This window comes from Dipodomys ordii, unplaced genomic scaffold (assembly GCF_000151885.1).
Source record: "Dipodomys ordii isolate 6190 unplaced genomic scaffold, Dord_2.0 Scaffold17, whole genome shotgun sequence".
Classification (NCBI taxonomy): Eukaryota; Metazoa; Chordata; class Mammalia; order Rodentia; family Heteromyidae; genus Dipodomys; species Dipodomys ordii.
The window spans coordinates 19,192,524-19,199,322 of record NW_012267233.1 but is presented as its reverse complement, the minus strand read 5'-3'; positions in this window follow the sequence as shown (position 1 = coordinate 19,199,322).

The window sequence follows — 6,799 nt, the reverse complement described above, 5'->3', positions numbered from 1 at the left end:
TGAGCTTTCTAATCACTTTGCACATACAAAGTGAAGTGTGTCTGTGGGTGAAAATATCACAATTCAGGATTCCTGCTAGAGTTTTCTATCCAGGGTGCTGAACAAGAGGAAGCTGTACAAAGCTCTAGAAATTAAAAAGATGACTTCCTTAAAACTGGCTCAATACTTAGAGGGTGAGGTCTGGAAGAAGTCAGCAAGTAACTCAGTGGAGATTCTGGAGGTATAATTCTGGAATACAACAAGCTAGCCAGTCAGTACTGCCAGACCTTGTTGGACACCCCTTGTTTTCAAATGAGACAAAACCCCATACCTTAAAAACAGGGTCAAGCAAAACCTGCACAAAACTTTGAAACCTCAAAACAGTCCAGTATACCCAATTATAGGCATGCAGACAAAAAATTATAGGTGTGTATACAACCACGAGAAAACCTAGAATTGATAAAGATGTTGGAAACAGAAACTGCATTAAAACAGTATTCTAAAGCTAGATAATGTATTCTGAGATGAAAACCTCATAAAGAATAGTGCATACTAATGAAAGAGGGCAAGTTATCCAAACTGAAGTAAAAGTATTAAGAAATCGGACTTAATGGAATGGGAAAAATAACATGATCCAACTAAGATATAGATGGAATCTTGGAGAAAGGATGAATAAAAAATACATATTGGGAGAAACAAAAAATTATCAAGATCCAAGATACTCAAACTGCAAACAAGATAAACACAGGAAACCACACCTATGCATCACAAATTAATGTTAAAGAGAGGCACAGTTTTAAAAGTAACCAGGAAAAAGAATATACCTAACAGAACACATAAGAATGAACAAATGACCAGAAAAATTCAATCAAGACAGTCTTAAGTATTCTTCAAGTGCTGAGGTAAAATTGACAAATTGAAATTTTAATGTAGTTCAAACCCTAAGAAAAGTAAAAGCTATTTTAGGATAAGTGACTGTTGAGATACCTTGATGCCAGCTAATTACAGAATTTTAAGATACATGAAGCAAAACAAAATCAAAGAATGCTAACAATATCAGTATTTGTAAAGAGCTTAGAAGCTACCAGAATCAATATATTCATTACACTCCCTTTGATAAATACTAAAACTGGGTAGTTCAGTTTCTCTTTGCAAAGACCTGCATGAAGGTACCAATATTTGTCCATTGTATTGTTAAGTGAACAGCATATATGTTCATTGAGATTCATTGGCTAATTATAAAGTAAGGCTGTTAAGAGACTCAAATGACCCCCTGACAGTTCTCTGCATTATCATAATTTATTCTTACAACTTACTATACTGTTTCAATAATCTTTGAAGTGACTTTGATGTGAAGTAGGGCTCACCCTATTCCTATTTTCAATGAAGACCAAGATTCCCTTACAGTTAGAGTTCTACCTACAAAGTTGCAGGTTAATTGGGTTCTAGTGAGTGGATGGAAGATGAAATTGAGGTAGAAGCCAGCATCCTGTACCATTTGCTATTTGGGCTTGTTTTGCTATATTGGCTTGTAAGAGAAGTCAGAAACAATGGTTTCTATGTATTATTTCATTTCTCATTTTCCAGATGATTGATTTACTGTAATGATTCTTTACTAGAGCTTCCTTTTCTCCAAATCACAAGCACACTGACGTATTCTTTTTTTTTTTTTGTCGGTCATGGGGCTTGAACTCTGGGCCTGGGCGCTGTCCCTCAGCTCTTCAGCTCAAGGTGAGCACTCTACCACTTGAGCTACAGCGCCATTTCCGGTTTTCTAGTGGTTTATTGGAGATAGGAGTCTCACGGTCTTTCCTGCCCGGGCTGGCTTTGAACCGCAATTCTCAGATCTCAGCCTCCTGAGTAGCTAGGATTACAGGCGTGAGCCACCGGCGCCCAGCCCGACGTATTCTTAAACACATGGCTCCACTGAGATCTCAGAGGTAAGAGCTGAGAATGTTCTAAGTTGTTCAGGGAACTTATCCTGACAAAACAGGCTAGAACTTCCTCCTATCATAAGCATCTAATACCTGTATTCAATCCCTTCCCGATAAAAATAATACTATTTCTAGTATTCCATGTAGAAATGTCTTTGACCTCTATAGCTTCATATACCTTATGTAGAATTAATACTGATTTTGAAATTCCCATTTAGGGTATCAACTCCAGTTGTCTAAGAAATAGAGATGTTGGCCTGATGCTTAAGGACTTTCAATTTGATAACAAATCTGATGTTCCAATTAAAAGAAGTGCTGTTTTCCTTGTTAAGGAGGTTAGCAGGCAGAGAGAGGGGTACATCAGAAGGATTCAAGTTTACAGTTCAGAGCATTAGAATGGCTGAATTTGCCCACTACACATCATAAACTTACAATGGGAAACAAACTGATTCTATGCTTATTAATTCAGTCAGTTTGACCTTACAAGAGGAAAAAAACATACCACTTAAAAATCATTATACACAGACTTGCTGAGCTTTTGTTTACTGAAGGCTTAACGTGCTACAATCTCTATCTTCTTTCATAATATTTGTTGTCACATTTATTAAAAGTCAAAGGGACTATGAAATATCTTAGCTACTTTGTCTCTCAGGATTACACAATTCTTTCTCATATACACAGAAAAAGACCAAACACTGTAAGAAAGCCAGCCCTGAAACATCAAGTCTGGAGTTTTCACCCATCTGTTTTTCCATTACCCAACCATTAGTTGTAACTTTGCATAGTTGCTCTGCTGTGACACCCAGTGCATCTGTCTCCATTTTTCTCCAAGCATAAATACTTTAGGGTAGTTAAAAGGCAGAAAAAGTTGGCTTGAGAAGGGGCATCTGGGACAAAACAAAGCCAGAGGCATGGTTCAAATGGTAGAGCACTTGCCAGAAAGTACCTGCCAGACCCTGAGTTCAATCCCTAGTACTTCTAAAAATAAGAGCAACCAAGCAACAACGACAAAACACCTTTACTAAACAGATTGGTTCTGGTGTAGGATGTCAATCACATGACATGTACAGACGTGGTGCCATGCTTCATCATATGGGTAGTGTTCTCAGAATCAGTTATCAAGTGGACAAGCAGGTGGGATTCAGTGGAGTGGACTCTTGGGCAAGTCTTGCAGATTGGGACAGGTAGGAAACAGCTTTTTTCTCGGGAGAAACTTCCTGTCACCTAGAGTTTCAAAACGCTGAGCCTGGTTGATAGTGGGTACGATTTCTATCTCTGGACATAACAACACAGGGTTTTATACAAGTGTTACCAAGAAATTTCCTGCTAGCAAGAGATTGTGACATACTACACACACACACACACACACACACACACACATTTAATTTTGAGGGTCACAGTTATTATTGAACAATTGATTTAAAAGCTATAACTATTATAAATGTTCTCAGTCAAATTTGCTTGAGATATTTTATAAGCATTTGAAATGAGTCAGTAAAAAGGGGAAAAAAGTTTCATTACATCTAAAGCAATCCTGAGCAGAAAAAGTAGTGCATAGTGTTAAAGGTTGCCATCTTTCAAGAAGGAATTTAGTTTGTTACCCTAATTCCAATAGCCAATAGAGACTTACATACTGTGACCAACCACAAAGCTTCAGTTTGAGGAATTAGGAAGAAATCTTAGAGATACTACTGAAAAGTAAGGATGCTGAGATCTGAGAGAAGGAAAAGGGTATGCCATTTCATATTGCCTACTTGGTTAAAAATAATAGTAAGATTATGGCCACTACCTCCACGCCATCAGCTAGCTGACCTGACACACAGTTCTTAAGGCTCTTTGGTAGAAATGGGGGCAAAGTTTCCATTCACCTATTGAAGAAGGGGAGCAGACACAATTAGCTCTTTTACCAAAATATAAAGTCTTAGGAAAAGAGTTCCCAACAAACAGATCTAGTAGAAAAATAGCCTGCCTCAAGTGAGTCTGTTTGGGTCATAGCTAAGAACCTGAAGAAGATTGAACAAAAACATCGAAGAAAGCATTTAAAAATGCATCTGGGAAATATCTTCATTTAAAATTACTTTCTATGCTAAGTAAAACCAAAGAGGGAAATTTGATAACACTGTCAATAGTGGGAAGAGACTGTTTTACTTTTTCTTTAACCTTTGGATTCCTTCATTCCATAGTAGAAGGTATCATTTCTGTATAATAGTATTTTCCTGAAAATATATTGGAGGGTGGGAATAAAACAGGGCTGATGGCAAGATCAAGTAGTATTGCCAAAACAAACCACCACAACCACTACCACCACCACAAGGCCTGTACCATTTACAAACTATCTCCATTAAAAAAAAAAAAAAAAAAAAGTATGTTCTGAGGGCAAGTAAAAGGCAGAAAATATCTTCAGGACACTCAGGATGGCGATGGTGACTTCTTTTGACTTCAATATGAGGGGTGGGGGAAACACAATGATCCATGAAGTAACAATGTATTAACTTATGCTATACCTTTTTGTACTTCCCACTAACAACCTTAAAAAAGTTAAGATTAGCCGGGCGCTAATTACGGGCTCACGCCTGTAATCCTAGCTACTCAGGAGGCTGAGATCTAAGAGTCGCGGTTCAAAGCCAGCCCGGGCAGGAGAGACCGTGAGACTCCTATCTCCAATAACCATCAGAAAAACCGGAAGTGGCGCTGTAGCTCAAGTGGTAGAGTGCTCGCCTTGAGCTGAAGAGCTGAGGGACAGCGCCCAGGCCCAGAGTTCAAGCCCCATGACCGACAAAAAAAAAAAAAAAAGTTAAGATTATTGGGGAGGGGGTAGAATTTAAATGACTAGAAAGTTTTTAGTCCTTATAAAAGGTATACATTTGTGTTTAAAGATAAGATTTCACTATGATTCTAACACAAGAGTTGAAATTCATTTTCTGTTACCATCTCCCTTTAAGACTGGAAAGAGACACCCTCATTATTTCACTTTACAGGTGGGAAAACTAGAACTTTTAAGGTCAAAGCAGAGGTACAATACCTCAGGAAGACTACCAAAGAGAGGTATAATCTCTCTATCCTGGTAAAGTCTACCCACAGCTTGACGGAGCGCTTTCATACCATTTTGTTTATAGTGTAGGAATACATACACCCAAGATGGTGACAGAACAGTAGGGAAACACCACAGCTCTCTCCAACCAAATAGAATTTAAGTTTCAAGGCTCGGTTTCCCCAAGAGACCAACAACAGCAAGAAGGCGAACACCCAGAGAAATACAGAAAATAGAAAACAAAAAGGAAAAAACTAAAGAACCTATACAAAGATGGAAAAGCACCAACACCAAGCAGCCTGGGCCTTGGTAGCTAGAGACCCCAGAGCTACAGTGGTCTGTAGAACACCAGTGCTGACCTGGAGAGTGCAAGCTGAGACAGAAACCTCTGGCACAAACCTGCACCAAGCCTCTTCCCCACCCATTGCCAGCAGCCTGGCCTGGAGCTGCCAGAGACCGAAGAGCCACAGTGGCCCATAGAACGCCAGCGCAGAAAACGCCCATGGTGCCAGACCCGACGGCATAAACAGAGGCAGGGACTGTAAACCCAGACCCGGAGCCCCCCACCCCCATCCCCTGGCCCAGCCCTGCCCCCGGCCCAGCCCCATCATCTCAATGGAACGCAGAACACAGAATGTGTTCTCAGAAACAGCGATCTGCTGCAGCACCACTGGTCAGCCCCCAACCAGTTCCAGGATAAGTTGAGTACCCCACGGGGGATGACACCCCTCCTCCCCGTCACTGGAGACCAGAGCTTGACCTGGACCCCTCTCCCTACCTCCTGGGCTACTGGTCCCACTGAAGCTGGAAATTGTGCAAGCGCCCCAGCATCCAGTAGAGCACAAGCCCACCGGGCTTGACCAAGTGTGCCCCCGGGACGGAAGTCAAACGTGGCTGCTCCTGCACCCATGGGCTGAAAGAGCCCAGCCAGTACATCCTGGGCTGGGGATCAAGCAGCTCGAGCCGCAAGTACCTGGCTAAAGTCAGGAACTGCGATTGGGTGCCAGCAACTGGTGGAATACACCCAGCCCACCTGGGTTTGCCAAGAGCAAACCTCCTGAGAGGAGGGAGAACAATCTAGGCTGCTGGTCCTTGGCTGAAGTCAGGAATTGCCTGTGGGCAGTTCCTCCTTCAGCAGGTGGCTGAACAAGTCCTATCAGTGTCCCAGGGAGCAGGAGTTATAGACATCACCTGTCCCTGACTGAAGTCAGGAACTGAGCTCATGCCTCAGCAGAGGGTGGAGTGGGTCTGCCCGCCAGAATCTAACAAGAGTGAGCCCTAAGTGGGTCAGACTAGCAGCTGGAGGTTGCTCCCCTCCCCACACCCACACCCCCACTACAAAACTGAGACCAAGCAAAGTCTCTCAGCCAGCCTAGGGCTGAGAACAGGTCCAACAATTGATGTGGAACTAACTCAGAACCAAGCAAAGGCAGCCACCTATTGACCAAAACAGTCAGAGTTCGGGATTCATCTCTAATAATCCCTGAAACATCATGTGAAAATCACAGCAAAAAATTACAAGATTATCAACAGCAAAGACAGCAAATTATCCCAAAGACCAGCAGCCACCAGAGAAGATCTCCACTGAAAGTGAAAAGGAAATGGAACACAAACACTATCTAAGAGCTGAGAGAGGCAATGACACAAGAACTAAAGTGAGAAATAGATCATAAATTTAAAGAACAAAGAAACGAATTACCAAAAGAAACCCAGAATTTCAAACAAGAGCTGCAATCAAAAATAGATGCAGTACACATCTCTTTGAAAGGCGAAATTAATACTTTCAGAACTGACATAGAAATCATAACTGGTTCAATTTCCTCCATGCAAACCACAATTGAAGCCATAGTTAATA